We start from the raw sequence: 8,044 nt of genomic DNA, 5'->3' as shown, positions 1-8,044 counted from the left end.
GGAGATAATGGCGAGCCCATAGGAGTCTCATGAGATTGTTTATAAATATTGTCATTAAAAGTAAAATATGTGGAAGACAATATGAACGTAACCATCAAAATAAACTCACTTTTTGGAATTGTCGTGTGTATTTCAATAAAATTCCACCTGTTATTAATACTGTCAATTGCAAGATTTGCAGGAATGTTAGTAAATAGCGATACGACATCTAAAGATATCAATATACTCGACGCATCTGTTGTTTTACCAGAAAGTGTGCCATATAATTCAAAACTATTATTTACATTACTTTTGGCTTGAGGAATACTAATTGATAGAGTTTTGTGTAGATAAGTGGCAATGGAATATAATGCAGTGTTAACAGAGAAAATGATAATTCTGAAAGGAATATTTTCTTTATGAATTTTCGGAAGGCCATACGCTTTAGGAAGGAGAGAATCGCTGGATCTTAAAAAGTAGTAATATTTTTTAGAGATGTAATCCTTTTTTAACCACCTCTTAAGAGTATTATTTAACTCCCTTTCTATCTTTAAGGATGGATTTTTTTTGATAATAGAGTATGTATTGCTATCATTTAGTAGATCCTCCACCTTGCTAATGTAATACTCCTTGGTCATTGCAACAGTGACATTGCCCTTGTCAGCCCTTGTGAAAAGGATATTTGGATTGTCATGATAAAACTTAGTTGTGAATTTATGCAATTTAAAAAGTTCTCCCTGTGTCCGGTCCATTTTCTTTCTATTATGTAGAAAACGGGAAAATTGAGGGACTATAATGTTGCGCACTGTCATTAAATTCTTAATATTCGACCGTTTCGAGTTACCTTCTAAGTCCTTGATAAATTCGTGAATGGCCAACTTTTTATTATTATTAATAAGAAGGCTAAATTTGCTCCCTAGTTGTAATAAATTAGATACCTTAGTTGGTATCTCAGTGTTAGTTAGATTGATGAACCATTTGTTATTTGTGCAGTTTAACGGATTAGATGGATTTGTCTGAATATGATTGGGAAAAATTAAATTGTTAGTGTTAGTGCTATTTGAATCTGTGAAATGTTTGTTATTCGTGGATATCAAGATTTGTGGCATGTTATTGTCCTTAATAGGATGACGAAGCCTAATCGGCTCAATATTGTTCATGTAGTCATCTTCCTTTTTTTGAAGTAACCATAAACATTTGTTTTTATGGGTATAATATAGCTTTTTTTGAAAATTCTTAAAAGAGATAAAATGATGTTTCCAAATTTCTCTCCATATGTAATTAGGAAGACTACAGGATACGATTCTTGTGTTATCTAAGAGTTTTCTTTGTAAGGACTCAATTAGTCTGTATAAGTCCCCAATTTCAATATTTAAAATTCCATTTCTGAATTTAAATAGCAAACCTTCTAGTTTTTTCTCTGATTTGAAGCGATGCAAAATAAACTTGGTAGTACAAACACCATACATGTGACTAGGAAACACGCAATAAGATTTACATTGTTTTAAAAAATTCAACTTAGATCTCGCTCTAACAATTCTGTAATTCGTATCTATCCATTGTTTTAATTGACCTGTTGTTTGATCTCCAAATGAGTGATAAATAAATTTAAAATTAAACCGATGATATTTGAACGGAAGGTTATTGTAACGCATTCTCAGGCCAGCGTATAAACATAAAACGAAAATTAAACAATAATAATATTAATACTGCTCGTGTGTTGCAAAGCAATAATAAAAATTAAAAATTCTAGGGCCAATAATACGAGCTAATTACTAAGGTCTAAATAAAATAAATACATATAATAATAAATTCGTTTAATAAAAACAAAAACGTTTCGACTTTACTTAGTCTTCTTCAGTAAGAAATATAATATAATAAAATCAGCGAAGTGAAATGATCCGTAAAACAAACGTTAGAGCGCTATAAATAAATAAAAAGAAGCCAATAGAAACCCATGTAATAGAGCATGTTGCGACAGCACAAAAAATGATTAACCCGGAGTGACATTTGGCCTCCTATTCAAACAACTTCTTCGTTGGGAAGCGAGAAGCTCCTAATTTGAAACCGGCCATGACCAGCTGTGTCCGAGTCCATCACCTTCATGCTGTAATTGTATTATTACCATCCAAAAATTGTTATTGAAAATTAATTGAGATTGAATCAGAAAAAAGTGAAAATGAGTTAATTTAATAATTCAGAACATATTCTCAATACACAATATACCATGGATTGGGAAGATGTTAAAATATTGGACATAGAGTCTAATTACAGGAAGAGACTCATCTCCGAAATGATACATATTAAAGAACAAAAACATGGAATTAATTATAATACAGACACCGAATTACTCGATAGCGCATATGATGATATTTTAAATGAGTTGTCCAACGGATGATTGTTAGTTTGTGTTCATTTTTTGTCAGCTACACACACATATTATTGACATTTAACTGTTATCATGACATTTGCTAACAGTTATGTTCTTGACTCCGAGATGATAGGAAGCCTTTAAGAATATCTTGAGACTTGTAGAGACATGTGTATAAATTTATGTAAGCAGTTTTAATTTTTTCTTGACCGTTTTAATTAGTTTTTATTTTATCACGAATAATATTTATCATTTTAGTGCTTATTAATTCATTATTGTTTATTAAATTAACTCATTTTCTCTTTTTTCTGATTCAATCTCAATTAATTTTCAATAACAATTTTTGGATGGTAATAATACAATTAGCATGAAGGTGATGGACTCGGACACAGCTGGTCATGGCCGGTTTCAAATTAGGAGCTTCTCGCTTCCCAACGAAGTTTGAATAGGCCCAAGTTGTTTGAATAGGAGGCCAAATGTCACTCCGGGTTAATCATTTTTTGTGCTGTCGCAACATGCTCTATTACATGGGTTTCTATTGGCTTCTTTTTATTTATTTATAGCGCTCTAACGTTTGTTTTACGGATCATTTCACTTCGCTGATTTTATTATATTATATTTCTTACTGAAGAAGACTAAGTAAAGTCGAAACGTTTTTGTTTTTATTAAACGAATTTATTATTATATGTATTTATTTTATTTAGACCTTAGTAATTAGCTCGTATTATTGGCCCTAGAATTTTTAATTTTTATTATTGCTTTAAAATAAAATAAGTGCAATTTTTAAAAAATGAGGAAAAAGGAGCTAAACAAGAGATTTTTAATAAATACTATTGATCTTAAACAATTCGTTTTATGAAAAAATCTTTAAAATGACAAAACGCTTTATATTAATAACAGGAAAAATCTTAATTTGCGAAAAAGTATTGAAAAATCTTTATTACAAAAAAAGAAATTAATAAAGATAAAGATAAAGTAATAAAAATTTTTCAATACTTTTTTGCAAATTAAAATTTTTGGATCACTTTCAAAAATTATATATTAAAGTATATATTTATTAATTCTTTATTAAATTAAATAATTAATTTACTTATTAATTTACTTAATTAAGTTAATTTAATTTTTGTGCGAGAAATATTTATGATTATTCTTTTTCTTTAATACTTTTCTGTAATTTAATGTTTTTAAAATTGTAAAAAAATTATTTTTATAAATTTACCTCTTGTGAATTTTCTTGCAAAATTCGTTTTTTAGGTGTACGTATTGCTTTTAGCAATTTTGATAATGCCATATGTCCTTCGATTTTTATAATATCCGCCAAATTGTTTACAATTAAATATGGTGGATCAACTATTTCCAGAAAAAAAGCAAAGTATTATATGTATATGTACATATAATACAATGTATTATATGTATATGTTCATATAAATACAAGATGTTTCCATACAATACTTTAATAGCGTATAGAGATAAAATATAGTCACAAAAATCCTAATAAATGTTGAAGATATAATAGTTTTTTATTTCTAAGTGATCAAAGTTTGCCAATGATATCGCATAGAATTCGCGCGTTCAAGTCCGTAAGTACATTTACACGTATCGATTTTTATCCTCTATTATTGATTTTTTTATGTCACGTGATATTAATTTTTACTGTACAGCTGATTTTATTATTTTATTTTATTTTATAATGATAATACATTAATTTCTACAAATATTTCTTTAATTGAAAAGAAATATATCTCATTTTTCAAATATGCGAAAATATTAAATTTTATAATTCAATTTAAATATAATATTTAAACAATTATTTAAATTTTTATTTAAAAAATAGTTAAGTATTTTATGTATATTTATTATTTATAATTTGTTAATATTAATCAATCACCATATGTACGATGTACGATAAAATATGCATATAAGAAAAAAAAACGAATACATAACGAAATCATGAATATTATACGAATTGACAGATCTTTCTTAATTAATATCTCGAAATTTTACGTCGTTTTGTGCAAAATGGTATAGGACTTTTTAATTCGATTTAACGAAATCTACTTATGGTTCTTTTTGGCAGATGATAGACCAAACATCCTGTATATATGTATATATGTATACGTATGTGTATATATATATATATATATATATATATATATATATATATATACACAGGGTGTCCTAGACCACCCGTACACCCCTTTTCTTTCAAAAACTAAGCATTTTAGAGAAAAACGTTTTCGACAAAAATTGTATGATTTTGAGGAGAACATAAGATGGTGTCATTAGTTTGACCTTGAAGAGTCACCTGAAGGTCATATGAAGGTCACCTCCAACTTTTTAAATGGGACACCCTATATGCTTTTGCATATTCTTGTAGCGTATCTCGAGAGCTTTCCAAAACACTATAATTAAGTTAATTTTCATTAAGTACTTTTCGAGTTATGAAGCTTGAAATCATTTCTTAATTTTACATAAACTGTAAAATATCTAGTAAAATATTCATTTTTCGATTATCTTACCTTAATACTTTTATGTACAAAATAATGAGAGGAATCAATTGGTGTAAAGAAAACACATAGTTGTTTCGAAGAAAAAAAATGTAATTTGCAATTAATAATTACATATTTTTTCTTCGAAACAACTATGTGTTTTCTTTACACCAATTGATTCCTCTCATTATTTTGTACATAAAAGTATTAAGGTAAGATAATCGAAAAATGAGTATTTTACAAGATATTTTACGGTTTATGTAAAATTAAGAAATGATTTCAAGCTTCATAACTCGAAAAGTACTTAATGAAAACTAACTTAGTTATAGTGTTTTGGAAAGCTCTCGAGATAAGCTACAAGAATATGCAAAAGCATATAGGGTGTTCCATTTAAAAAGTTGGAGGTGACCTTCATGTGACCTTCAGGTGACTCTTCAAGGTCAAACTAATGACACCATCTTATGTTCCCCTCAAAACCATACAATTTTTGTCGAAAACGTTTTTCTCTAAAATGCTTAGTTTTTGAAATAAAAGGGGTGTACGGGTGGTCTAGGACACCCTGTATATACAGGGCGATCCCGAAAAACGATCCGTCTATAAAATGACGTATTCCTGACACCATTCTAAGACAATTTTTCCTTTACCAAAATTTAATTTGAAGCGTAGTTTTTGAATTATTAAAGGAAGTAGTTAACGTATGACGGGTCGAATACAAGAGGCAGGCAAGGGTGGCGCGATTCACCGTCAGACGCGGGTGCTTACGCGGGGCGCCTGCTGCGATCAGCTGGTCGCTATACACATACAGACACACATGCGAACACATACATTCTCTCTCTGTCTGTCTGTCTGTCTGTCTCTCTCTCTCTCTCTCTCTCTCTCTCTCTCTCTCTCTCTCTCTCTCTCTCTCTCTCTCTCTCTCTCTCTCTCTCTCTCTCTCTCATTCGCTCACTCACCTGTAATTTTTTTTTTTTTTTTTTACGAGAGAGGGGAAAATGCATTTTATGCATACCCACCGGTCGATCCAGTGAGTTATGTGGGACTCGAGTACCAAGTCGAATTACCAACTCGATACTCCCTACCCACTAAAAACCCCTCTCTTTTCACGAATTTCCTTTGACACACTGTCTCTCTGAGTTCCCGAGATCTGTTTTTACATAACGTCAAAAAATAGTTATCATTACCTTGTTCGATGACTTTTGATGTATTGCTGTAATTGCTTGAAGGAGAAATGAATTTTCCGATAGATCGTACGTTCTCAAATTTAACGTAGATATCACGTTGCAAAAGACAAGAAATCCACACTAAATTATTAACTGAAAGTTTTTCTTCTTTCATGAACTGTATTCTTTTATAAACTTTAACGTAATCACATTTATTTACTCACTCGATGAGATGAGAAATTTACTAATGACTCTATCACTGATCACTATTAATCACTGTCGAATAATAACTGTTGGCGATTAAAAATCACTCGATGAAAGAAACACGCGCGGACACGTTACTACACGACGCGACGACGCGACAATGCGACGATAATTATTCGGCGACTGCAAGCAGTTTTTTGTCATGGTAGGTTGCGGTAGGTTAAGGTACTACTGGCGCTATCGAACGCGATCATGTGTTCGATTGAAGAATGCGGTAAACATAATAAACATTTAACATATTAATATTATTATTATCATAAATGTGTGTGATATCCATACATCGTATGATATCTATTTAAAAATTAATTAGATTAAATAAGTGTTTTTAAAATATTTATTACTTTTACTATTATCTTAAATAAATATTTAATATTAATATTTTATATGATAATAGTAAAAGTAATAAATATTTTAAAAACACTTATTTAATCTAATTAATTTTTAAATAGATATCATACGATGTATGGATATCACACACATTCATGATAATAATAATATTAATATGTTAAATGTTTATTATGTTTACCGCATTCTTCAATCGAACACATGATCGTGTTCGATAGCGCCAGTAGTACCTTAACCTACCGCAACCTACCATGACAAAAAACTGCTTGCAGTCGCCGAATAATTATCGTCGCATTGTCGCGTCGTCGCGTCGTGTAGTAACGTGTCCGCGCGTGTTTCTTTCATCGAGTGATTTTTAATCGCCAACAGTTATTATTCGACAGTGATTAATAGTGATCAGTGATAGAGTCATTAGTAAATTTCTCATCTCATCGAGTGAGTAAATAAATGTGATTACGTTAAAGTTTATAAAAGAATACAGTTCATGAAAGAAGAAAAACTTTCAGTTAATAATTTAGTGTGGATTTCTTGTCTTTTGCAACGTGATATCTACGTTAAATTTGAGAACGTACGATCTATTGGAAAATTCATTTCTCCTTCAAGCAATTACAGCAATACATCAAAAGTCATCGAACAAGGTAATAATAACTATTTTTTGACGTTATGTGAAAACAGATCTCGGGAAGTCAGAGGGACAGTGTGTCAAAGGAAATTCGTGAAAAGAGAGGGGTTTTTAGTGGGTAGGGAGTACCGAGTTGGTAATTCGACTTGGTACTCGAGTCCCACATAACTCACTGGATCGACCGGTGGGTATGCATAAAATGCATTTTCCCCTCTCTCGTAAAAAAAAAAAAAAAAATTACAGGTGAGTGAGCGAATGAGAGAGAGAGAGAGAGACAGACAGACAGACTGACTGACAGACAGACAGACAGAGAATGTATGTGTTCGCATGCGTGTCTGTATGTGTATAGCGACCAGCTGATCGCAGCAGGCGCCCCGCGTAAGCACCCGCGTCTGACGGTGAATCGCGCCACCCTTGCCTGCCTCTTGTATTCGACCCGTCATACGTTAACTATTTCCTTTAATAATTCAAAAACTAAGCTTCGGACGAAATTTTGCCGAAGGAAAAATCGTCTTAGAATTGATTCAAGAATATGTCATTTCAGGGACACAGGGGTTATTTTGAATCACCCTGTATACTTCAATAAATCATTTGCAATTTACACACACACACACACACATCTTAGGGTGCTTTCCCTTTAGCGACACAAGTCGACACAAGTGTCATTCTATCTTTGTTCTTCATACATGTTGAAAAAAAGACAATGATGCCTGCGTCGACTTGTGTCGCTAAAGGGAAAGCACCCTTAACATTTATAAAATGTGTGTATATATATTAAAAGATCAGCGCGAGCAAACACAAATAAATCCGTGCA

The sequence above is a fragment of the Camponotus vicinus genome, unplaced genomic scaffold (assembly GCF_025532165.1).
Source record: "Camponotus vicinus isolate PSW18456_S1 unplaced genomic scaffold, iyCamVici1.0 SCAF_3, whole genome shotgun sequence".
Lineage (NCBI taxonomy): Eukaryota > Metazoa > Arthropoda > Insecta > Hymenoptera > Formicidae > Camponotus > Camponotus vicinus.
The sequence above is the reverse complement of the archived record's forward strand: the minus strand, read 5'-3'. Positions refer to the sequence as shown.